The following is a 26,624-nucleotide window of genomic DNA, read 5'->3' on the forward strand; positions in this document are numbered from 1 at the left end:
GGCCGGCACTTTCTCATGATGTCATCCCGCCCCGCGCGCCGCGCCGGCCCCGCCGACAAGGGGCGCCCGGCCCGCCCCCGCCGGCAGCGCGCGCCGCTGCGCGGCCCCGCCGCCTGAGCGCGCATTCCTCGCGTGCCGCCGCCCGCCCGTATTCTTACGAGGAGCGGCGCAGGGGGGGCGCCGGCGCGGAAACCTCCCCCCTCCGCGCCCCGCTCTGGTGGGGGCCGTTCGACCTGAACTGGCGCAAACGGGAGGGGGAGCAGCGGCTCCCGTGGGGGCGGCGGTGTCGCCCCTCATGCCGCGGCTTCATACCGCGGGCGCCTCCGCCCGGCCCTCCCGCCTGTAATTACGACGCGGTAACGAGGCGGGAGGCGCTGAGGTGCCCGGCGCTGCGGCGCGAGGCAGGTGAGGCGCGCGGCCCCTCACGGCCTCCCGCCATGTTTTCCCCTTGGGAGCTGTGCCCGCAGCGCCTGGCGCAGGGCCGGACGTCCTCTGGGTGGTGGGAGAGGTGCGCAGACCATCTCCCTTGGCGGACAGGTGCGTGTGGGCGAGCTGCTCTGCCAAGGACAACGCTGGGGAAGCAGATCCCGAACCCCAGTGCGCTGGAGGGGCCACGGGGCAGCTCTTCCTCCTTCCCACCCGGCGCTGACAGTGGTGGCGACCCAAATGCAGGGCCACCATATGGGTCCATGGAGGGAGGGATCTGAAGGAGCAATGCTGCTTTGATAGATTTGTGTGGGGGAACCCTCACCAAGCTGGGGAGAAGTGTGAGTCAAGGGAGGGGAGAGCCTGGCCAGGGCGTCCTGAGGCGAGGCCGCATCGTGGTGGCATAGGCCGGGCAGGGACAGACCATAGCCACCTTCCAGAGCTGATGGCAGTTAGCTTAGCCGAAATTTAGCCTGGAGAGAGGAGGTAGTAACATGGAGAAGTGAGGCAAAAGGGCTAAGGACAGGAAGAAGAAGGAAATGAGGGCTAGTTTGTGCCTTTCTTCATCAGGGGAAACCTCATGTTCAGCCATGGCAGAAATGAACCGACGGAAGGAGACGCACTGAAGGAGGTCTGGCAGACAGCATCAAGGTGAATAGACAGCGTCTTTGTGCAGCAACATCCTCAAAGTGAAAATGTTTCCGTGGAAAATATTTTGATTTCAAACCCAGCAGCTACGGTTTTTGTTTTGCTGTGCACTGTTAACCCAGAGTCCTCAGTTGACAGTACGTTCTGGTAACACATCAGCATGAAAGTGACCGCTATAGACACTGATGTTTGATACAGTTTTGTGAACCATGAAAAAACATGTATTAGCCACATAGAGCATTTAAAGTCATTTTACAAGGTAGAAAAGGAACGTTTTCTCCATTCCACAAACTGATGCTTCCTCTGTGTAGTACTGCAAGGCAATTTAAAGGCACATTATAAATACCATTAGAAGTTTGGGGTTTTTTTGATTGGATATTGGTAGTAGTTTTTGAAGCACTGTGTTACTGTTTTTCATCTCTCTTTCACCAATATTTTAAAACAAAATGGTGCTTATAGGTTCATTTCTGCTCCCACTGAAGTCAGCAGCCATTGGGTTGCTGTAATGAGGCAGATTGCTGATGTGACGATGTGCTTGAGGCAGGGGGACAGAGAGTTTACTGGAATGATCCCTAGGCTGTATTATTCATTAGTGGTGAAGCCCTAATCAAATTTTGCGGAGTGCCTTGCATAGGTAAGTGCCAGTAAGTCAGTATGTGTCACATACGCTGCACAAAAGCTATTTCAGGAATGTCTTAGGTGTCGTCTTCTTACGTTTTTCTTGTCTCCCTCTGCCAGAAAAGATGCATTAGTAACTGTGATCCATACTATCAGATAGGCTGAGCTGGAGGGGTAGCTCCAACGAGGCAGATTTGACTCCTGGCTAAACGTATTGGCTGCAGGGATCAACATGCCTTCCTGTGCACATCTCTGTGCAGTAAAAAGGTGTAAAGACAGAATTATATTTTGGGACACTCCAGTCTAAATACAAATGAGATCTGGCACATTTTTTGTCACAGTCTCCACTGCCTGTTCTCCAGCTCTCCCAGAGCCCAGAACCGAGTCTATCTAGCCATGTAACTGCACTTCTCATTTCGGTCCGCTGCCCTGTCTGTTTTTTCTCCACCTGCTTGAAGGTGGTAAATCTGCTCACCACATCTTTGTGACACACTCTCTGAGTAAAAGTGATACAAATAACCTTTGGGACCATATTTTTGGGGGTGCTCAGCACTTCTTAACTCCAATTTAAGCCAGTGGCAGTTCTAGGGGTTATTTCTTCAGGACATCAGCTGCCTGGCTCCCCTGTAATCCACTCACCTCCTTTAAGGTCCCAGTTCTTGGTACATTAACTGTACCAAGGGACAGAAGGAGAGGCTTTCAAAATCGAAGTCGTATTGACATCTGACACCCACCTAAATTGTTTCTGTGTTCTCTCATGCTTTCTGTTGACTTGAAGTTCTGTGTTTGGGAAGCTCATCTGCCTTGTTTCAGGACTTCTTGAATATTGGTCTTGAATACATTGGTTGAACAACCACAATGACCAGAGGAACTTTACTTGTACTACCTAACGTTGCTCACCATGCAATGTTCTCCACCAGGGGCCAAGAGAAAGTGAGGATGAGGAGAGAAAGAAACCTGCTTCACTTAAAAGCAGTGGACTGGGTAATGTAGATGATTAGGATTTAAGATATTTCACTGAAAGAGCTGCAGTTCAGTAGCATGAACAATCCCAGAAAGTCTCCTTTCGCTTGTGGTGGTCTGTGAATGGCTTTCCCAACTCTTTCTAAGCAGACAGGCACCGTTGTGCCCCCAGCAAGAGGAGGGCCTTGCTGTTCACGTGAGTGAGACCCTGGAAGCTGAAACTGCAAACATCTTGCAGGTGACTACAGCATCCCTCAGACTGATTTGAAAACCTCAGCCATTTTACTCCTTGGTTGTAAAGTGGATTGGCACCTCTCTGAAGGACAAGCATGTGTTCTTTGAACCTTTAGTAAAAATCGTTTGGCTCAAAACCAAGTCTAAAACACTGGATTATAATTCTAACCTGAAGCATAGATGACAAAATGATAAATTTGCAAAACTCAGGCATTTTTCAGAGCACATGAATTCAATGGGAGTATTACCATCAACATCAAAGGGAGCAGGATTGAACCTGTAATGTATAGCACTAATGACTACAATCAAATAAACTTACATTGCCTGGGTTTGCTACCACCTTTTGCCTTGTGTGTGTGTGTGTGTGTGCACTTTTATGTGTGTGCCAAATGAGTGGATCCAGAGTGCTACCATTTCACATCTGGGGCAGTTATACCAGACTGGTAAAAATATAAATTGTGATGCAGGGTGACAAGCTTTGGGGAATCTGGTCTGCTTGTTTCTGTGCATCACTAAAGGAAGCAAAGAACTGAAAACCTTAAAAGATGAGATTATAGCCTTAGTAAAGTCTTCAGAAATATTTATATTTAATTTGATCTGCCTGTGGCAGCTGACATTTTTTTACTTTCTTGCGGTGCAGCTCAGTTTGATTAAAAAATAGTATGGAATAGCATATCTTTGGGGAAATATTCCATGTTTCTCTATTATATATATTTTATATATATGAAACATTGTATGTTTCCTAGCGTTACATCTTTGTATACTGGTTGTTTTATATTCTTTTTGCTGTGTCTGGAGTAGCGCACAACGTCAGCAGTAGTTGTTTTGTCCCCTCTGGTTACTTCTTACCTGACTCGCTCTCCACTGAGCTACAGCTAGTGACAGAAGAGAATGTAAGGTATGATAATAGCCTCCTGTTTAACTCAACTGAATTTGTTTTGTTGGCTAATTTTCATTGGTGTTTACATCCTTCTCTAAATTGCTCAGATTTACAACCTTAAACTGTGGATGCTGCTTCTGGGCTGGGGGTAGGGTGGGTGCGAGGGACTGGAGCAGGAGTAATTCTTCTAAATGTGTGTTACATTTCAGAGAGATTAAAGTTAAAAGACAAAATAAAATGTGAATGTCAATTTTGATTAATAGCTACATCCTTTTTGTTTCCAAACCATGATATTTTCTGAGGTCTTAACATTACCTTAGCCTAGGAAGAGCCTAGAGTTTTTTGCAGCATCAGTGTCTGCTTTTAAAGAACAATCAAAATTAAAAATGTGATGCCATTCCATTCAAAATTCCCTTTATTCTTTAGGATTTGTTCATTTCCCAGCATGGGACTTAAGTGGCTTTATCAAAGTGCTTAGTTTGCTGTTGCCTGTTGATAGGATCCCCAGTCATTCACATAATGAAAGTGTATAAAACTTCCATTCCCTTGACTATGTGAGGAAGGTCTTTTTAACGCAGCTGAAAAATATGGATAATGCTGTCATGGGATTCCCTAGTCATGATTGCATCAGGCTATGAAAACATCTGGATGAACAGAGTGAAGTTAGATGAGATCATCTGACAGAGATTCTCAACTGGAAAATGGTACTGCACAAAGATCCAACACTTCAAACACCTGAAGAGAAAGCAAAATAAACCTTAATATTTATTTCCAACCTAAAATATGCACAGAGGACTCTGCCAGGCACAAGCCTGTGGCACAGGCATGGGTGTTATGATGCGTGTGCTAACTGCAGTGTGTCTTGAAATGTGCAGGTAATTTCCCAGAATATTGTGCTGAGAAAAGGGAGGATCTGGAAAAGGGGAATGACTGGCTACATATTTGATTGAAGCACATGATAAAGCTGTGTCCCTGCCTTATCTCTCTTCTTTAAAATCTGTGTGTAGTTTGAGTATATTTTGTCTACAACCAAAATATTTCATCAAGTCCCAGCTTTGGCTTTGAATTCAGGCTGTGACTGGAACTGGTTAAAGAAGCTGAATCTCAGCAAAATGGTAGTATAAAAGCAGGAAAACTTTCTCAAGAAATACCGAGAATATTTTTTGGTACTTCTGGAGTAATCAAATGATGTAGCACACTGAAGCCAGATTGGGAATGATTTAGAAGCTAATTCAGGAAAATACTTAAAACGTGCCTAAATTTAAATAAGTACAGTACACCAGAATTACTTATATGCTTAGAAATTAAATATATGTTTAAATACATTGCTGAACTGGAGCCTAAGGGTACAGTTTAAAGTTAAAGCTAAACTAGTCTAGACAGTAGCTGCTGCTGAAAGTGATTTATCCTGGTTTACTTCCCTGAAATGGCTCACACTGGAGTTTATTGACAATAACTGCTGCTTCCTCAATAACTTTGAAAAATATTAATTTCTCATAAAAATGGAAGTAAAAGTCTTAGTACTGAAAATCAATGGAGGTGATACACTGAAGTCAATTTCTGTACTAACATGCAATCCCTATTTGATTTCACAAGCTACAGCCTGTTAGAAAAAGAATTAAGGGGAGCAGTTCTCATGCTGACTAGGATGCCTTTATTGTGCTTATGGGCCCTTGCATCCTCCTAGCGATAACTAAGAGTAAGGGAACAGCAAAGCAAATGTGTCACTGAAATCATGCTGGCGGCAAAGCAGGTGGGAAGGTACAGGGTGTTTTGGGATGCTCACCCTTCACGGTGGGGATGCAGAAGGCATTGTCGGCACACCAGCATTGCTGGTGGCTTCTCAGCCTTGCTGAAACCAGCCGCAGAGAGATTAGGGCTTCACCGCTTGTCTTTGGCCCTCTGTGAAGGTTTTACTGCAAGCAGGAGGATAGCACTGTCTCCTGGCAAACTGATTCTGGAATAAAACCATAGAGATATCAAAGGCTGTTCAGAGGATCTGACACAAAGGTGACCCCTTGGGCAGGTCAAGGTTTCCCCTGGACATACACCAGGAAGTCATGGGCTTGGGGAGATGATGCTTGCAAAGTTGTCTGTATTTTTAAGGGTGGCATTAGCAGATCTCGGTCTCTTAGTGCATTTAAAGGCAGCAGAGGTCTGAGGACTGCAGGTATCCTTCTGGCAAGCTTTCCATGGGAGGAGGAAGACTAGGGCCTGTGGATTTCTATCATGGTCATTTCAGCTGCAACAAAGCACTTGGCTGCCTGCCTGTGACGGCTTTGTGATAAGACTCTGTGCAAAGATCTAGCATATTTTTAATCAAATGTTTCCATTAGTTTTAATATATTGTACCCATCAGATTACAGTCACTCAGCAAAAATCCAGCCTTCGACACAGTGTCTCATTTATCCTTGTTCCTACCGTGCACCCAGCTCTGCTTTGCTGACGTTGGTTCTGGTTGTACAGTCTTGTTGTGGGGTTTTTTTTAGGGGGTGGTGCAATTAGCCTGGTTGGAGCTACTAGGCCAAGGAACATCAAGCAGTAAAATAAAGTCTTGATGACATATTTGAACTCTTGTAGACCATGGGTTATCTGATCTGCAAGGTCACTGCTATTCTCTGGGAAAGTTTAAAAGAATCTGCTCCTGTTTCAAGCTTAAAGGGCCCTTCTTGACAATTTTAGGATGTAAATTCAGTTTTTCTTTAAGTATATGCAGTTCTGCATTGCTGAGTGTTTCAGAGTATTAACTACCTGTGTTTTTATTTCCTTTCCTTTTAACTGCTCATCAAAGGCAAACAGAGTAGAATTAGTTTTAATGAACAGAAGGAAAAAGTGACTCCAATAAGGCTCCTTCTGCTACCAAAACTGAATGAAATGCAGAAAGGAAAATAATAATAATGTGAAAATGAGAAACCTAAAAAGAACTTCCAGATTCCTTCTAATAATTTAAGCTGTCATCAGTAGCAGAAATAAGGAATTATATTTCAGACATGACTTATACCAGACATGTCTTAAAAAGAAAAAGACAAATGGATAATGCCTGTAGAGACTGTCCCTGAGAATAAAAAAAAGTGCAGAATTAGGCTCTGGGAAGCCAAGTATCTTTTCCACCGTTCAGTCTGTAGAAAAAAGAAATGATGGCCCTTGATCTTTAGCAGCTCTAACAGATGGACTTGGGGAAGCAGTAGGAAAATAACATCATTAAAAGTTTTGCCTTTCTGTATTTATGAAAAGTCAAGTTGTGCCTTGCTCAAAATGTTTGAAGCTATTATATTACAAAGATTTGGTATAAATATGATTAGCTTAACAGTATTCTTCTGTAATACACATCATAAAGTCTTGTCAGAATGAAATTGAATGCTAAAAACATCGCATAATAACTTTCACAGACCATTAAGGTTTAAGGCTACAGCGTGGGAGTTTATTACAAAGAGACCCCTCTACATAGCATATACTTTGTCAGAGGTATTTCCACCCCCAGGCTTTATTTGTTGCAAAGTATGATGTTCTGACTTTGTTTATGTTCTTATACAGACTGGCTTAGCTTTGCGGTGTTGTTGCAATGCAGTGGGGAATCCTATAGGAAGAGATTGAGAAGGCTATTATTTTCCTTTCACGGGAATCTGACTATGTAAACTCTTGGCTGTTTTATCCTTGCTGGCTGTGGCAAACTGTCACCCCTCCGTTTCCCTCCTATTACAGTAGCAGCAGCTGGCAGGATGAGGTATGACTTTCCCTCCATGGTGTCTTTCATGCCACCCTGTGTACTGTTGGGAACAAAGATAATGCATACCTTTGCCTCAGGGATTATAAATGTAAAGCCCTTAAGGGACATGTAGTTTATCTACAAAGCACTGCACTACTTGTGCCATAAAAGTTTCTTATCACCCAGTAGGAATATGGATTGAGATCCATTCATTTGACTCCATGTAGGTATCAGAGTTTATGGAAGGATCCTATTACTTTGCAGTTATCTCCTTGGGCTGATTTTACCCTGGTATAATTCCGTGGGTTCCCATAAAGCTGTTTCAGACTCATGTGGAGCAAGTGGGGGAAGACTGAGTGCGTGTACTCAATGAAGTTAGAGTGATAGCAAAATGTAAGCTGGAGTCTTTGGCGGGAAAATCACTCTCCATTGATAAAAAGTTTGTGATTAATCACCAACTTGATTATATTACCCTTTAATTAAGCTTCTAAGTGCCAAAAAAAAGGGACTTTGGTATGTTTTTTCTTTGTTATCTCTTTACCATGGCTCTGCTGGTGTTATTTTATAGAATCATAGAATCGTTTGGGTTGGAAATGACCTTTAGGATTGAGTCCAACTGTGATAAAAGGTCTTGAATCGATTTCCCTTTACTGCAGCTGTTCCCACTCCATAAAGGGGAAGTAAGGTCATATTCTTCCTTGCTAGTGCTTCCACAGTTGCAACCATTTTGGTGGAAAGCAAAAATGTAGGTATAAATATGTGTTGGTTTAATTTATGTTGCAGAGTTACCATCCTCTACCTTGGATTCATTTCTCAGCTTTCCCTGGAGCTCTTGGGAACCCACACAGACGTCCATGAGATTTTCTTCCACAGAAAACTGCTGATGCTAACCATGGATCTACAGCACAGGCAGCTGTTACCAGCAGTTTACAGTAACCTTCCTCACGCAGGATCCCACTATACTTCACAAACTAATCAAATACAGCACCACTGACCTGCAACGAGCACCGAGGCAGAGCGTGGCAGCTATTCAACACAGAGTACATGGACCAAGATAGTTTCATCAAAAGCCACAGAAGCCAGTTCCATCTCTGGTGGGAAGTGTCCTGGGACGATCAAGGGCCAGAATGAAAAAGGAGAGTTTTAGTTCTGAACCTAGTATCTGGGAGAAGAAATACAAATCTCAGCATGGTTTCCCTGGAGAAATAAAGGGCATTGATGATGCCTGGCAAGCTGAAGGACTTTTGTTTATGGACTCACTGAGGTTTTGGGTTGCCTTCTGACCTTGAGCCATTTTAACCCCTTTGTTTTTTTCTAGCATTCCTCATGCTTTTCACTAGATCATGCTTGATGTTTTGGTACTAAGCGACCCTTTTGATAATTGTGGTACAGTACTGTAGTCCCTGAAGATCTCCCCCATTTCCATAGCTCTGTCAGCACAAGGAGAAACAGTCTTGACAAAAATCCCAGCAGGACTCTGAGCACACAGTTCCTGCACCGAGAAGTGAAAATTCAAGTGCAATGTGTGGGGTTGTTATCCTTACAGCAGAAATGTAACAGCAATGAAGTATTGTTTGAAATATCAATCAACGGACTAGCCAGAATGCATTGCTTCGGGTGGGCTGTCTCAGATCTGCAAGAAACCTCAGCTCCTTTTGCCCTGAGAAGGATTTGGTAGCTGGGGTCAGTTAGGATTGGCCACACAACTGGATGACGAAGAGGGACCAAGGCCCCTCAGGAGAGTGGCTGCTGCTCTGGGTGCCACTGTCAGTGCCAGACTCTCAAACACAGGTTTCTTGTGCTCTCATGCATCTTCTGACTAGGAAAGCCACATCCTCAGCTCAGGCTGGATCTTATTTCCTGCTCTTAACATGCTCCTGTTCACAAACCCACCTCTTCTTTAGAAACCCTCACTGCCACCTTCACTTCAGAGCTGAGGGAGCCCAACCAGCGCAGGGCCCTGGCTTCAGTCCTGGTGTAGTTATCTCATCCATCTGGTTCACTGATAGAGGGAGAGATGGAATGGCTCACAGGTATGCAATTTTGGACTAGTTTAAATTATACCATGTAATAGAAGTAATGATAATTATGATAATATCTTACAATATCGATGAGAAAAATAAACTGTTGTGTCAAAATGTACCTGACAAGCAGTACAATGGAGTGTTACATACTCAAGAGAGAGAGTAGAAGTTACTTCCCTCATTTTCATCCCGTCCTCTGAATCTTGACTAGCTTAGGGGTTAAACCTGGGAGACAGAATCATCTGCATAAGAAATGTGGTACAAACCATCAGCTCAGGCTGAGAGGAACTGCAGGCTCCCACACAGCCCATGCCAGAGATAGTACTATCAGATGGAAGGAGGTTATATACATAGTGTGGTGTATCAGTCTCAGCTAAGTGTCTTTGCAACGGTTTCCCACATCACTCAGCAGCTTGTTTAAGGTATCATGATTAACCAGTAGGCTCCGAAAGAATTTCTCACAATCAGTAGAAATACAACAAAAGACCTAAAGGCCCACAGTAGAAGGCAAACATAATAAAGGACAGTGAGTGTGTGCCCATGCCTCTCCTGAAAAATGTCCACAGCTGCCTGGGTTCCAAAGTATTGTAAATTCACTGCTAATATTTTTGTTTTGGTCCTTTTCACGTAATAGTCTAGTCAGATTTATGAAAAGCAGCAGAAATCTTGCTTACTGAAGTCCTGTTACATGCATGATGGAACTTTGCAAAGCCACCATTTTTTTCTCAGCCTTCAAAAAATAATCAGTTATCTGTACCTGATTCTCAGGAAAAGACTTGATCGTGAAATGATTGTAGCGAGATCTTTTAATTGAGTCTGTAAAGACTCTCATAAAACATGACAGTTGATAAATGGCTTATCTGGTATGGCAACTTACTTGGTATTAAATTCAACTGGAAAAAGACAGCATGTTTTATGATGCTTTTCACCTCCTTTTTACCGTGCACCTTTGCCTGTTTACCGTTTTGCAAAGTTCAGCAATTGGTAATGGATTTGCCAGCCATGCAAGTTAGAAAGTTTCTCCTATTATCAAGATCAATGGTTTCCTCTTCTTCTAATTGCAAACCACTTCCTTTATCATGAAAATTTTAAATTTCCATAAATAGCCTTCCCAAAGGCTAAGTAACTGCTAAACAAAACTAAAAGCAAAGTGAGAAGAAGTACAATGCAAATAAATAAAAGCCTGAATTCTTTCAGGAGGAGAACTTATGAGGTGCTGAGCACCCCTGAGAGCTGCTTGCTTTGATAAAGTTCAGCACGGAGGTGCAAAAGCATCCTACAAGGCCTCTTAAAGCAGCCCCTGTCAGCCTGCCTTCTTAGGCCAAAGTCCAAAGTTGATTCAAGGCAGTGTTGAACCACAAAACTTTAGTCATAGAGTCATAGAGATGGCAGAAGGAACAGCTGGCAGATAAAGATGACAGACAGCAAAAATGTATTTTAGATGAGACTTCTAGTTACTTGAATGCTGTTAAATTAGATGTTGTCTTTCCATAATTTAACTCCTGAAGCCCCAAAATGTTATTTTATACATTATGACACAGAGAGCTGATGCACAGTACATCAGCTGTGATGTAATATTGACAGACAAATACAGCTATTGTATTCATAAATGTTCGCTTTACAAAGTAAAGAGCATTGTAACAACATATACTTAATGCTAGCATGATAGACTGCAATGTAATCAGTCTTGGATGAACTGAGAACACAAACAAAAATAGATTAGCTAACAACTGAATCGTGTTTATCTTGCTTGACAGTGCTAGTTCAGTAATGAGTCATTTTCTGATCTAATGTTACTGCCATCTCTAGTATTGTGGGTAATTGTTACTGCTGAGAGAAAAAGTTTGAACAACCCAAAGGCTGAAGAAGCGAAGGAGTATTAGCATTAGTCTGTCTGATCCCCAGTAGATGCAATATACCAGTTTGGTGCATACTTCCTTAAGCCATGAACCCAGGGTCATTACAGATCTCACAGGGCTTTTGTGAAAGCAGAGTTATTTTTCCAGGAAGGATCATAGCTGAGGGCCTGACATACCCTTCACTTAAGCGGTGCTGTCCATGCTTTGCTGGTTGCCACATCCCTCACCTCCAGTGGCTAGGGTGAGAAGAGAGAAAACCTTGCTCTGCTGACCCCGTGGGCTCTTCCGCAGGTGTTGAAAGCCGTGCAACATAGCTGAAGGTTAGTTTCAGCCACCTTTAAGAGCCCTGTTTTACCTGCCCCGCAGTGTCGGCAGCTCACGTAGTCAGTTCCCCAGGCCTGCCTCCCAACTAGCTAGCACAAGCATTGATAGCCACGTAAGCAGAGCAGCCCAGTGCTCACAACAGGCTAGTAGCCCAAGTATTTACCCAGGAGCCTGGGTGGTTTTGCTGGCCACGGTATGGTATGCTCCATGCTGCAGCCAACAATATCTGAGCTGACGAGCTCAGGCATGTCTTCATGAGCTGCTTTACTTTGGGGACTGTAGCACTGACGTATCTATTTGTTGGTAATCGATGGGGATGAGTAGGAAACTCTCTCCAAGCATGCTTCTTTAAGGATTAAAAGTGTTCTGCATTTGTAATAGAGAGTAATTACCTTTTCTGAAAATAGCTGTCAACTTAATTTTAAATACTAAAACTTTGCACTGAGGTCACTCAGATTCCTGGTGGAAACGTGCTATGGAAGACAAATATTCAAAGCAAGAATGGGCATGAATGTGATTGGGCTTGATTCTGATCAAGTTTACATTTGTTTAAAGGCCCAGCCCAAAGCCTGTGAAAGTCATTTGACTGACAGGATAAATCAGCTAAAGTCAATGGGATTACCCTACTGTCAGCCCAGTATGGGAGAGATCAAACCCCAGATCATTATCTTTTTGTGGTTTTCCTTTTTGCATATTGAGAGGGAGTCAGTGTGAAGGGCCATTGATAGTTTTGTAAAACACGGTTACATTCAGTGGGAGCCTGCATGCCTGCGGATGGTTGGCAGGATATGGCCCATAAAGCTGCCGGGGTGGGGGCTGAAGATTTCATACCTCTCATGTGCACTGCATCTGTTTGGTTTTGCTGCCAGAGGTAATCAGACAGTTAATAGCTTTTGCATAGAGAGCCAATTGACTGTGTACTATGTGAGAGCCTAACCAGGCATGAAAATGTAAAATGAAAGAATTAGTTAAACCATGACATTCTTCTGGGAAATGCTAATGGGTAACAGTTATCACTTACCACCTTGGTCTCTTGTTCTTTCATCAGAATCAATTACTTAATTTTTCTTCTTGTGCATGATGATGATGCTCTCATGAAAAACAACTCTATGGAAATACTGAATACCAGTAAGTCAGAAGAAGCAAAGGATGCAAAACTGCAGTTTTCCCATGGCCTGAAAATGACTCCCTCCCTGGCTTAGGGCAGCCACAGGTATGCTGTTAATTTTAAGTCCTCTTGCCAGAAGGCTATAAAATGTCTTTTCATCTTATGTTACATAAGTATCCAACAAATAAGAAGACTGTTATTACAAAGGCAACCACACTGAAAAAAGGTTTCATTTACTCTGGAAACCTGCATTAAAGACTTCTGATGTCTCTGTGTAACTTGTAGGTTGCTGAACACTCTTGGAGAGGAAAAGTCATTTAATTCTTCTTAAAAAAGGGGTAGCAAGTTTGATGCAACATCAAACTGGGATGCTACTAGGAACCATGTGATAAATCTTTTGTTAAACATTGCAGTGATTTACTCTCAAAGATGAGCTTCTGTATGCTTTAAGCATTCTGGAAAACAGTGGTTATATTTAGCACTCTCTAATTAATTTTTTTGGTGATCCTTCTGAACTAAACAGAAAAGATCCATCTGTGTCAGGAGTGAAAACTGTGAGGTGCTACGTACATCTTAAGATATGAAAAAACAACTGAGTGTGAGGATGCTCAAGACTTGAGAGAAGGTGTTCAGCAGCTACAGGAAGGGTCTCCAAAATCCTTATGCTTCTTGTCATCACAGAAACAATTCTGCTTGCCTTCACTGGGTGCTGAATTGTTGCTTTGTAATTTTTTCATGGTTTTCTCCAGGAAAATAAAATACGGTTTTGTGCCAGTAAGATAAAGACATTGTAACAGTGAGATAAGGCATAGAGGAGGATGCCTCTGTGAAGGTGATACAGCGTGCATTCAGCATACCTCTTAGTAATTAAGGCATTCTTCCTGAAGTTCGGTTGTATTATAGCCTTCAACATCTTCACAAACCGATAGGCATCAGGTGTATTTAAAATATGTTCTAAGTTAGTTAACTTCCAGGCAGTACGACATCCTCACCTGCTCATTTCACAGGAAAAAAACTCCCGAACAATAGAAATCACCATGTGCATGTTGACATCCTGCTTGTAAACCAATATTGTCACAAGCAATAGGCCTAGAAAGAACAGACCAATCGATGAATGTGAACTGACTTACACTAAGCTAAAATTAGATCAAATATCCTGATTGAAGTTACTACAATTAACTAAATAAATACACATTCTCAGTTAATTATTTTTGTAATACCATTGTGCCTAGAGGCCACATCTGAGACTGAGTGCCATCCATACTAAGCACTACAAATACATCCAGTTAAGATACAACCCTGGTCTTGAACAGCTTTCTGTTCATACAGACAAAGGAAACAAATGACTGGAGACAGAAATAATTATTATCTCCATGTAACAGAAACAGGCTCAGAGAAATTGAATTGTTTCGCCCAACAGTGTAAGAATTACTTGGCAGGACTTAGATGCAAATAGACAACATCAATATCCACTTCACAAGTCTGCCCACCCTTTCTCTAGCATAAACTTTTCTACCAGAAGACTTCTCATGCACAGGACAGCTCTGGACTCTTGTTTCTTTACATTACATTCCTTATTTTTCCAACACAGCACAGCACGCACTGGCTAGAGCTTTCAGTTTCTGATGGCTGTTGATGATCCTGTGTCCTGTCAATCTCACCATAGTGAAGAGCAGTGTGAAGCATGCTGCTATTCTGTATTAATTAATGATATTTCACTAGCAAAAATTCAAAGCCTCAAACACACAGATCTATGTACATCCATGTTTCTGTTGACTGCTTTCACTTTGTTTAAGAGCTCATATATGCATATTCTTCCTCAAATCTAGAGCCCAGCTTTGCCTTCTTTGTGTACATTTGGAAATCAGCTATGTAGAGAAAACTTTAAAAATCTCATTGCAAAGGGAGGAAACGTGTCTTAATAAATCCAGAAATAAGCCATTCTTTTGGGTCAAGGCAACTAACAGGTATAGCTTCATCTCTTGGAAGTAAGTCCCAAAAATATACATAGCAAATACTTTGGCTAAGTTACTTTTTATCACCATTAGCCTTTCCTTGATTATTTTCATCGCATCATTTACTTGCATCTATGGTATATTAATTCATTGAAGCAGAAATAGTGCTGCTTGCTGACTCATTCTATCTGCTGGAAAAAAAAAAAAAAGAAATACAGAATATCCAGTGTGTTGTGACTCTACTCTGTTCTTAAAGATACCCTGCAGTGACATCTTCAAGCATAGACCCAAACCCAAGGCAGCTGCTTTGGCCTTTCTCTACTTTCTGTCAACCTTGGTTCTGTCAAAATCAATGATAAATGGTGCTGGCTTTAACTTAATCTGGAATTTAATGTATTTCCACACAAGCAGTGCAGTGATGTAGCTAGTGCATAGTTCTCAAAGTTTCTTTCCCCCTTTCTCTGCAGAAAAGTAATCCCAGAAGAAAGCTGAAAATCATGAGGTTTCGAAAGTACTGTTCCTATGTCTTTACTAAACAACCTCAGATTTGTGTTCCAGGCTTTGATAGATCCATTTCGTAGTCAATCAAAGATAGTTGTGGATTTGAGGAAGTTTGAAAAATTAGCTCAAAATAGTCTGTTCTTCTTGTAATATTCACTATGGAATTACTTGCAATGATTCAGTAATGAAAATTTCCTTTCTAGCTTTTTAGCTATAAAATATGACTGTATGCAGGTCCTTGAGTCCATCTGGAACTCCAACAAGTCGATGTCTGTGCCATCTTCCCAGCCATAAAATTATTTTCTGCCTCTTTGCTGGACTGAAAGTTCTAGGAAAAGGCTAATTTGAGAAATTACAGAACATTGTATCAAACAATAATTTTTCCCAGATAGCCACACATCTGAAACAAAATCTTCCTTTAAATAGCATGGATGTATATTTTGAATACATGATTATTTTCTATTTCTGGAATATTTATTTACCTGAAACCCTGCAGCTTTAGGAACCATATTGTGACCTGAAGAAAAAGACTAGCAGCATAATAGATGGCCTAGAGATCTCCCTTTTTCAAGTCTCCTGGCTGAGAAAATTTTAAAAAATGAAAAAAAGAGAAGTCTTCTGTGTTTGATCAGTGCAAGAACCAGCTTTCCAAATGGAGAGAGCCTTTAGAAACACAAGTGAGGTTTTGATCCTTGGCCCCAGTGTCATCCACCTTGGAAAGCTTTCTGTTTTTATTATTTTGAACAGGTCAGCAACAGTGAGATGGGAAACTAGATTTCAAAACAGAAGCCTCTACAGTGTTTCAGCTAAACATTGCATGGTTTCAAATGGAAATCTAATATTGGTCCTGGATCCCTTGCAAATTACCTAGTCTTTTGCTGGTGGGCGCTCCAAGTCTCTGAAACAGCAGTGCCTCCTGATTTATGGCAGTAAGCACACAGCATGGAGGAGGCCAGAGCTCTGGTTCCCAGGGAATGTTTTCAGCTCTCAGGCCTGGGTCCCAAGTACAGGGTTGGAGTTAGGGGCATTTGCTTTGCTGCTCCTCTCCCACATTCCCCAAGCTCCCGCTGGAAGATGGCTCTCGGGTCCCAACACACCTCTGCCTGTCCCAGCTCCCCTCCAGATATTTGGTGCTCAGACCTAGAGCACGCAGCTGCCCCATGGGTTGCACACAGCCACGATGACCCTGAATCCAGATTCTCAGTGTGAAAAGAAGTCCTCAGCAATGAATGAAAAATATTTTCCATTTTTATCTCCAGGTCAGGTTAATGGAAATTTTGCGACTTGCTCAGACTGATACAGTTAGGACTGTGTATTTGCTGGTGTGAACAGGAACACAGTAGCTGTTCTTCTGCTTCCTGCATTTGAACACGGTGAATATATGATCTGGGGCTTCTGCAATGCTGTTTGCTGACACTCTTTCTTTAGGAAAGTAATTTGGGAAGAACAACAAAGAATTCTTCAGCAAACTTCCTTGCAGAAAAAGTTGTGGTTGTCTTGCCAGTTCTCAAAATTAAAACTATGTTCCAGTCAAAAATGCCTATTCAGACTGACATCAAAGAGAAAAATGTGAGCAGGTCAAGGAGTTTAATTTCCATGGCACTTGCATTTGTGATTCACATGTAGGGTGCAGTAATGACTTACATGCCCATTGGCAATAATGTAATAGAAGACTAGTGTGAATAAAAAGAAAAATGAATTGGAGGTAACAGTAATGGGCCAAATTCTGTATTCAGTTGGATGCGCAGAGCTCATTGAAGTTGGGCAGTGTCACATAGAGCACATTCTGGTGGTCTTTCTCACAACAGCATTTTCATGAATACATACGTTATGAAGCAGAGCACCCTCACAGTTGCTGCTAGCCTGGGCTGAGGTTTTTAGAAACGAGCAGTGGTACCACTGTTTGGGGATATCAGTCCAAGATGCTCATGGCGGGCCTTGATGGTGGAAGGCTCCTTTCCCCTGTCTAGAAGCCAGGTCCCTTTAATATATCTCAGGCTGAACACACTAGGTGACTCCTGAAAAATCTGGGTCTTAGGGCATGTTTCCTGAATCATTTGAGGTGTGCTTTCATACCAGCTTTGTAACTTCTCAAAATCTGTAGTTAAGGTAAAGAGCTATATCTTGAGGTATAAAAGCAGGAGGTATGTAAACTTTTTAACAGTCTCTGTATATTCTCCTGCTACTCATTTGCTTTTCTCATGGGGTGATCCAACTAGGCATTACAGACTGTTGATAAACAGATTTTCAGCCTATTTCATTTAACCATTACTACATTTCCATATCAAAGATTTTACACTTGGCATGCCCGAGCCTATTTTATTTGTAATCTTTTCTCAAATGAGAAGTTTGGAATGTTTTTTCATCATGTGTTTCATCTGCAATGCACTGCCTTCATGTTATTTTTTAAGATGAGATCTTATACGCTACCTCAAGTCATTCTACAACTTATTGGCTCTTATTTATTCTGGCCTCCTAGTCTAACACAATTTCTATGTTGAAACTTGTTGCTATTTTTTTTCCGGGGATACACCATATGATGTTAAGCATGTGCTGTATATCAAAGTGCAAATATAAACTAGTTGATAGTCTCTAGTCACACCCTGGATAGGTGTGGCGGTTGGGAATTTTTTGCTTTCTGGCTGGAGATCAGAATGTGCTTAACGTGGCTCCACATACAGGATCTCGGTTGGGAGAGAACTAGTTGGGGTTTTTTGGTTTGGGTTTGGGTTTTTTGTTGGGGTTTTTTTTTCATGTATGTTGTTTGAAGGGTTGGGAGCTAAATAGTTGTACTGTTTCCAGAAACAGATTTTTACTTGTTTAGCTATATTTAGAGCTGCAATCGGGAGATTGGAGGGTATGATAATCCACTACTGTCTTTCCTTCTTTCTCTCTTTCTCTATCACTTCGTGGATAAGACGATGGACAAGCTTAACTATAGTGTCAGCCTAAGGCATGGTGCAGAGCTGCACTACTCCAAGAGAAACTCCAAGGAGGAAGTATGACTCAGAGAGCTGCAATTCCTTCCACAGTTCCTCCTTGTTCCAGCCAGGGAAGTAAGTTACTTCAGTATTTCTGCTGCTAGACTAAAGTTTACTTCTCCCCTCATGCTTACAAGCCTCAGCTTGCAGAATAGAAAGAAGAGGGGTAAGGGTCTGTGCCAGAAGCTAGGTGTCACTAACCTGGGAAAAGGCGTTTTGCTGCCTTTGACACCTCTGCTGCCAAAGTGAGACAGGGACCACTCTAGCCCTGTGTGGGGTTTCACTGTAAACAGTCACCTCATAGCCACCCGCTTATGCGGGCTTGCCAGTCATTTTGCAGAGATGCCTATCTTGTCAGGCATCCTTTATGTTAATACTAAGAGCAACACACAAAATACTGGACAGCTTCATACTGCTGTTTGGTTGGTTTGCTGGGGTTTTTTTACACAAATTGTTACATCATGCTGATTTTCTTGCCTAATTTTCATAGTCTCATTCAATAAGGTGTAGTCACAATCAGGCTTACGTACAGCTCATCAGACACTTCTGAATTGTCTCTCAGACAATCAGTTTCCCACTGACTTTTATTTTCCATAGTAATAGTTTGTTATTATACTCAGAGATGGGCAAAGGCTTTGCAGGCAATAGTTCTCTTGCCAAAACAGGAACATTAATAAGAGTATTTATAGTAAAATGTTCAAAATCAGTATTTCTTCACTGGTAGTACAGCTCTAAGGCATGAGAACACCAACTGATGTACGATCTCTTTGCAAATGATGGACATGACTATTCATCTGCCTGACATTCTGCTCAGCATCAACAGGCTTTGAGGAAAAAACGGACAATTCACAGCCTATTTTTAATACGCTTTTTCATGGATGGACAGCAAAGCAGAAATACTGTACTACACAGGGACCTTCAGTTGAGCACTCTTTTAAAATAATTTGTAATATGACGGTAAAATACTATGTTAACTGAGACAGTGTCAAATGAGAGCACATATTAAATACTAATGTGAGGCACTGGCCTGAAAGATAAAAGGAGTCAGGAAAACAAGAGAGGAATTCATCCATATGCACATCAGCTAGATTATCCAGGTAGGAATAAAAACACAGTACTTGTTACTATACCCTCTAGGGTTACCAGGGAGTTTTCAGGAAGCATCTCACAATTAAAAAAACCCAACAACAAAACAAAACCAGGAGTAAGAATCCCCTTCAGAAAATAGATCTGGCCCTCATATGGTGTTCAGCAGCACAGACATACACACAGAGACACAGACAGACAGACACACGCACACACACACTCTCACACTTCCTGCCTGAGTTATATCAGTTTCAAAAATAGCCTGTGAAAAATGGTTTAGGCTATTGGACCAACTTTCAGCAAAGTGGACTGAGCGTAGAGCTGAATTTATACCTCCACGTGTGATTTTGTGTACCGACATATTATAAAGCTCATCCTTATACTGTGAACTTTGAATGGCATCAGTACTAGTTCACGCGAGTACCTGACAGAGATCTGCAGAGACAGAGAAAGAGAAACGCTATTCTTTTGAGCTGGTCTTTATTCCTACACTGGAAATAAGTGATGTAAAGGAAGCATGCCGTTCAAACATGCAAAAGTTGCTTTTATTTTGCATCAGTTTATTCAGGTATTTTAAATAGGCTTAGTTAAAGTAATCAATTGAGCCTTTTTGACAACTTTGTAAGAAAGCCTTATGTGGCTAATTCTGAAATATCATCAGACAGCAGGCTAATTGTGTCCAAGTGCACATTGTTGCCACAGGTAGCAGATAACTTCCTGTGTTGAAACGATGACTTGAGAGCGATATACTTGTAGACAAGCAAATATCATCTTCCAGTCTTGCTGTGTCTTAAAGTGATCTATGAGAACTCTCTTTAGCTGAATGCCTGTGCTTAGCCAAGGTATTAGACACATTCAGGATGTATTAAACTCATACACCTTCTGAATTACTTGATGGTTTTGAATTCACATAGCTAGCTGATTTAGTCAGATTTCTAGTGCTAAGAATACTGAATATGCTGAACTGCCAGGAATGTTGCTTTTAAAGGTGTGTAATAAATGTGCTTGCTGGTTTTAATTATACAGATACACAATGGACACCTTTACCACTTTCTGTAGTTACTATCCTGTTCCCGATGCTTAGTAATACAGAACACACTTTTGAAATAGGATAATACTCTGGAATAGCAAACATTCACATTTCATGCTTTAGCAGTTCTGAACACATAGTCAAAAGTATAGCAAAAGAACCTTTAGGGGATCATATTATGTAGCCTTTTGAATACAAAATAACTCCATGAAGTCAAGTCAGAGGAGAACTTACTCTCCCTGGTAAATTCTACTTCACCAAAATTGTCTGGATGATTTGCTGTGAATGTTTCAGTGAACATGTTATCTGTGTTTTGTATAGCCTTCCTTTTTCTTTTCTCCATATTCCTCTTTCTCTTCCTCATCCTCTTTTTAATCTTTTCCACTTTCCATTGCTATGCATAGAAGACCTAAGAACCTATGTGAAAGCATACATGAGAAACAGATGGTAGAGTTAGCAGTTTGGGCAGGATAAAACCAAGCCATTGCTGGAAGTGCAGAAAATGGTAAAATACCAATAATCCGTATTGATATCTGACATGACTAACAGGGGAAGGGTTCGTACCTTGTATTTTTTCAGTGCCTGAGAGTGCCCCTTGCATTCTACATTGTATAATATAGCCTGAATAAAATGCGGCTACAAAAGGGAAAAGGTAACACTGATCCTACTCTAAATAGGATTTAATACTGTGCTCATCACTGCAGTGTCTGAGAGCAAGATATACTATTGCTGTTGCAGTACAAAGTTCATGGAATATCAAGTGTTGATAATCGGTGCTCAGAGTCTGTAAATGTATGTACAAATGGATCAGATCCACAGCTGGCATCTGTCTGGCTCCAGATCTGGTCCAGTAAGTTTCTAAAGAGCAGTTCACGACAGACCATTGAAAACTTCCAAAGAAAGTCCCAGGGCACATGACAGAAATGGCCAAGTGGGACAGCACAGTAGAAGAAAGAAATCCTGTGGGTTCATTTCTTTAAAGCATAGAAGTCATTAATCATTTCTATTCCATTCCATTTGAAACAGCTGCCTGCCTGCATTTGCTAAGTAACTGCTTTCCTAACCACACAGAAACTAAGCCGTGGGCCCCAGAAAGCACATGCTTCCAGATATTAATACACAATTTCCCTTTTTCACTGTGTCAATGAGAGCACGTTAACATTCTTAGCATCTGGGTTTGGTAGCGAAATAAAATGCTAATGTTTCCACACTTTATGAATTCCTTCCAAAAATCTTTCTTATTGCTTATCTTCTTAACTGAGGCTTCAGAAGTTCAAAAGCTTGACCTGAAAAATCTCAGTGGCCTTCTACCTGTCACCTGCGATGCAGGGTGCTGCTGTTTATCAAGTTAGAAAATAATCTCTCCCATAGTGCTTATTTGCTCGTCTTCTTGTGAAGCTGAGTTACATTTTCCACTTAAGCTCATTAGTTCTGAAAGTACGCTGTCATCTCTATGGACTATTGCAATTAGAGGAATGCCAGCCAGCAGGTGGAGACGCATGAAAGCAATCTCAGTTCATAGACAGGCTGCTTTGACATTGCATTCCCATAGCCCTGGCCAAGCACTCCAGCGGGCCAGAGCCAGAAAATATAGCTATTGGATTCATGGAAAAGTTCAGAATTAAAATCTTGGATTACTGACAAACATGTGACAGAGCAGCTTCTACTGTATGACTGCTCTGCTCAAAGCCGCACTGAAGAGCCATCCAGTCAGTACCTTTCATGTATCACTGAATCGTGGAGGGAGGGAAGCTTGCTGCTGACTCTGGCCTGACCTTGATTCATTCAGTTTGTTCAACAGTTTAGAGCTGCCTGTCAGCGTCAGCTGTGCTGAATGATGCAAGGAGCCACACATGCTCTGGTTTATGCATATTCACTTTTGGCCTTGTGCTGTACAGCGATGGGGCTCTGATGGCTCAATAGCATACTTCACCCAGATGCGTTTCCACCTATTTGCTAGAAAAGTGCAGCTTGAGATGGTATGAAAACAGCTTTGCTTCCTCTGTTCCTTTCATAACTCCTCCCACCCAGTGTTTCCTCTTTCAGAGTGGAAACACCATTGTAATAGCTATTTCTGAAATATCCCTGCCAAGATCAGGAAGTGCAGAGGCATACATAAGTATGAGGAGGGGGAAAGGTAGTTTGTGAGTTATTTTGGGAGTGGGGCAGTTGTTTACATGAGTTTGGGAGGAAAGCTGAGGATAATAATTCTGTGTCGTCTTCAAACCAGTTATTAAGTTTCTAGCTCTAGTCTCTCAGCTCTCTCTAGAAATGGTAAGAGATGGCAGTACTGGGTCTGCAGAATACCTAATGTGAACCAATTGTCTTCAATGGAAATATGCACATAATGGGAGCCAAGGGTAAATGCCATGGTAAAATACAGTATGGTTGCAAACTCCTCCCTTATACCAAAAGTCGTTGCTGAGACCGTGAAAGACAGATTTTAAATGACAACAGTGACAGCATACATCAAAATGCACATGGAGATATGGGAAGAGGGAGGGAGATGGTGTAAAATTAGTAGACCTTTGAAAGTCTACAAAAATTGTCTGCAAACATTTTGAGGGATTTCAGTGTCTGAACATGTGATGTACTGGCAAATTAGATTCATTGTGGAGATACTGGAAAACACAGTGCCTTTTTTTGCAAGTCCAGACCCCTCAACATTTAATTATTTGTGGCAAATTTGGATGAATTGGAGTTTATTATTCTTCCTTTAAACGGGACAGGCTCTTCAAACCTTGCAAATTCAATTTCAGTGCTTCTAAAGAAATGTATTTTACGGCTTTTCCATCCTTTTGGAGTCCTTTCCTCCCCCTTCACTACCTCTCCTCTTGCACTCTTCTCTTTGGAGAGAGTGTTTAACATGCCATCGAGGAGATAGCCTGCATGCAAAGTCCCTCAAACATAAACACACTTAAAGAGCAGATTCATCACAGTGTGTTTCCAAATGTGGAAACTGCATTCCATCTGCACCCTTATCCAGTGGTCATTAGCTTAGATGTTGAATGGGCATTCCTTAAAGTGAAGATTATGAAAACATACATACTGCTCAACAGTGATTCATCAGCTTCCAAGCTCAAGAGCAGTTAAGCTCAAAGTGACTCAGGCCGGGGACTTTGAGAATGCTGTGCAGGAATTTACTACACTGAGCCTCAAAACTGACTTCTCTTGTGATTAGGAAGCTCTGCGTTTGTTTGACTCAAGTATTTTTCTGCATTTGTTACATCTTAACCTATAAGTTATGCATAATTATAAGACTTTTTTTGTTGTTTTTTTAGACCTGGGCCCCAATTTTCCACTCAGGTTTACAGCACTGTAACATCAATGGCTTCTGTGCTGTCGCCCCAACAGAAGAATCAAAGCCTCCATGAGCGTGCTTGTCAGTAGTTTACAGATGACAACAGTCACACACACTGCTTGATGATAAGGCAAGTTATCACCATTATTCCTTGGCCTGTTTTTTAGCTTGTAAATGACCGGGTCTAAATTCCCAGCCACAAACTGAAGATATTGTTTATTGATCTATTGTATAGGATTGCCTTGAAAGAGTTAGCATTTATCTTAGGTGACTCATAGATTGTTCTGATGATGGATGTGTCCTCTGGTTTGCTCTGTGTGTAAATGTGTATATCTCTTGCTCCCTATGTCCTTATGTTTGTATATACGCATACACACACACACATACATACATATATATATAAGAAATGGCTTGCTTTCATGACATACCCTTTAGAGTCTTTACTTCTTTTGAGGATTCCTTTTTAAGGAAGCATTATTAGTCAAGCAAAAGTTACTGAGGCAGAGAGAAAAAAACTCAGATTACATAGGGAGCTACCAAAGACATTTGAAATAAAGGACAGCTTATTATTTAGGGCAATGGAGTAAGGGTGCAGAAGGAGAATTGAATTCAAGTGCTGAATTATCTGGACATGCATAGTATGTTCTTGGTAAGTTGCTTAATCTACATGATGATTCAGTTCCCCATTTATAACATAGGGACAACACTTGGCAGCCTTGTTAATAAATCTATGAATGAATATGGGCTGTGGACTTGATGGTGATGACAGCTTACTCAGAATTTACACAGTTTATCCCTCCTGGCCAGACCTTGCTGTTGGATATAATTTTGGATCTTGCCCTAAACAATATTCTGTTGCAGATCTCTTAATGCGTTGGTCTCTGTGACACCTATTCAAACCAGAAATAGGTCCTCCTTGAGCTGTGACAGAAGACAATGAAATTAAGGACTTAATACCAGTGTACAATTTTAGGGCAAAACACCGGAATAGTTGTCCCAGGACAAAATATTTATTTTAGGTCTCTAAAACAGGTCTCTAACAGAGCTGTATTTGCACCAATCAAACATATCAATGAAGTAATAACAATTTTTTGAAGTATCACTTTGTAAGATACTTTGGAAGCACCTAGCTTGACTATACAAGTACTGTTCAGCCTGTCAGTGAATCAAACCTGATTCAGCTGTCAGTGAATCTTTGACATCTACTTTCACAGAGTATCAAGTAGGTGCTATTTAATGCAAAATAAAAGTTGCTATAAATTTATCTCAATCTGAAGTGCAATTACATGTATTTTCAAATCCCTCTATTCCATCATTAGTTTTATGGGTCACATGGATACATCTTGTACCTGTATATTAATGACAACATTTGGTTTATGTTATAAACTTCTCTTCCCACAAGTACGTGGTGGTGGTGTTGTATAGAATGCACATTCCCATAATAATTTCATATGTTTTCAGTCTTAAAAATAAAGTTTATATAATGAAAATACAATATAATTATACACATGAGAGTTCTGGTTTGGAAGAGGTTCAGCAGAATTCTTTGATAAAACAAGCCCCCAACCACAAAAGCTACATACAGTGATTTGACAGTCAAACATATATAATCACTTATGCTAAATTAAAGGCAGTGTTACCACGTTAAAAGCAGCACACTGAAATCCCTTATGTCACTTTTGGCCAACAAGTGACAAATACTGTAAATCTAACCAAACGCATCCTTGAATAAACTTTGAGCAGCTTTTTAAAAAGGTGCTTGGGGCGGTGAGTTATATAAGGAAATGGGAGTGCAAGGGATACATTTATATAGGGTTAGTTTATGACACTAATTGAGCTGTCTTATACAGTCAGCAGCCTGGTCCTTTTTTGCTCCGCACCAATTTTTAGTACCCAGAAACACACAATATGAGGGTTGTCAGAGAAAAAAATCATCCAGAATTATCTCATTAGGTAGAACAGAGATGTTGATATCTGTGAAGTTAAACACCATTGTTTAGGTGGGATTTTCCATTTGCTGTCCCTGCTAACATCTCTTCCTACAACATGCAAACTCTTTTTAACTCCATCAAAACGGCCTCTTTGTGTAGAAACTTCATGGGCAAGATCCTCCATGGATACAAAATTTTGTAGCTCCACTGAGAGCAGCAGGATGATGCTGATTTACACCAGATACGGATCTGGTTCACAGCATGTTTCAGTCTGAATTCACAGAGCATGGAGTAATGTGAAACAAGGAAGTGACTTTTGTGAAAAGCATTTTGGAAAGGAAAACCAAAAATGATGGATGTACCACTGGGGCAGAGGGAGTGGAGCCTGCCTCAAAGAAGACCTTGTAGAGCTGCCAACCTTCCCGCAAAATGTGCTGCTGCTCGCAGAGAGGAGTGGGAGGTTTCCCCAGGACAAATGCAGCCACACCAAGCACTCTAATAACTACTTTGTAGATATTTTTATGTACCATCACATCAAAACCAGACAGAACTTCCAAAACGTTTGAATTCGACCCATCACTGATTAATGGAAGGAGGAGAAGGAGAATGGGTGGGAAGAATAGTCATTGTGAACTGCCATAACACTGGGCAGTAAGCCATGCTATTCAACAAATGAGACAATACATTAAAAAAATAAAACTTTGTTTTCAGGGGCCTTCTATATATATCAAGAGCTTGATTCACAGACCACTAAAGCTAATGGGAATCTTTCCTTTGACTTTAACCAGCTACTGGTCCAGCTATTACAAAAGAAGAGTTAATAGAGCTTTGCACTTACTCGGTATCTCAAGATTAGAAAATTGCAATGTTGGATACAACATCAACAGTTGGCTACTAACCACAACTAATTACTCAGGATACACAGTAATTTTACCCACCTGTATGTACTGCATTTTGCTATGGAAGCTGTTGGCATGAACCAGTAGTTGCAGAAAAGATTTAACAAAACACAGATAACGTACATGCTTACAAGAAAGAATAGTTAATAA

The 26,624-nt window shown here is 41.4% G+C and overlaps 1 long non-coding RNA gene across 5 annotated transcripts; it reads left to right on the forward strand.

The window, feature by feature from the left end:
• Positions 1-95: 95 nt before the first annotated feature.
• Positions 96-25,288, forward strand: LOC130156326 (uncharacterized). 5 transcript variants are annotated; one of them, XR_008824381.1, is made up of 5 exons: positions 96-537; positions 997-1,077; positions 7,304-7,493; positions 8,259-18,302; positions 23,625-25,288. It is a non-coding gene; the product is annotated as an uncharacterized LOC130156326 (long non-coding RNA). The 5 variants fall into 5 exon arrangements; XR_008824383.1 differs by lacking the exon at positions 7,304-7,493 and having other exon boundaries at positions 8,259-9,508; positions 12,731-18,302; XR_008824380.1 differs by lacking the exon at positions 7,304-7,493 and having other exon boundaries at positions 98-537; positions 8,259-12,895; positions 18,165-18,302.
• The last annotated feature ends 1,336 nt before the right edge of the window (positions 25,289-26,624 follow it).

The sequence above is a fragment of the Falco biarmicus genome, chromosome 10 (genome assembly GCF_023638135.1).
Source record: "Falco biarmicus isolate bFalBia1 chromosome 10, bFalBia1.pri, whole genome shotgun sequence".
In the NCBI taxonomy this organism is placed as follows: domain Eukaryota; kingdom Metazoa; phylum Chordata; class Aves; order Falconiformes; family Falconidae; genus Falco; species Falco biarmicus.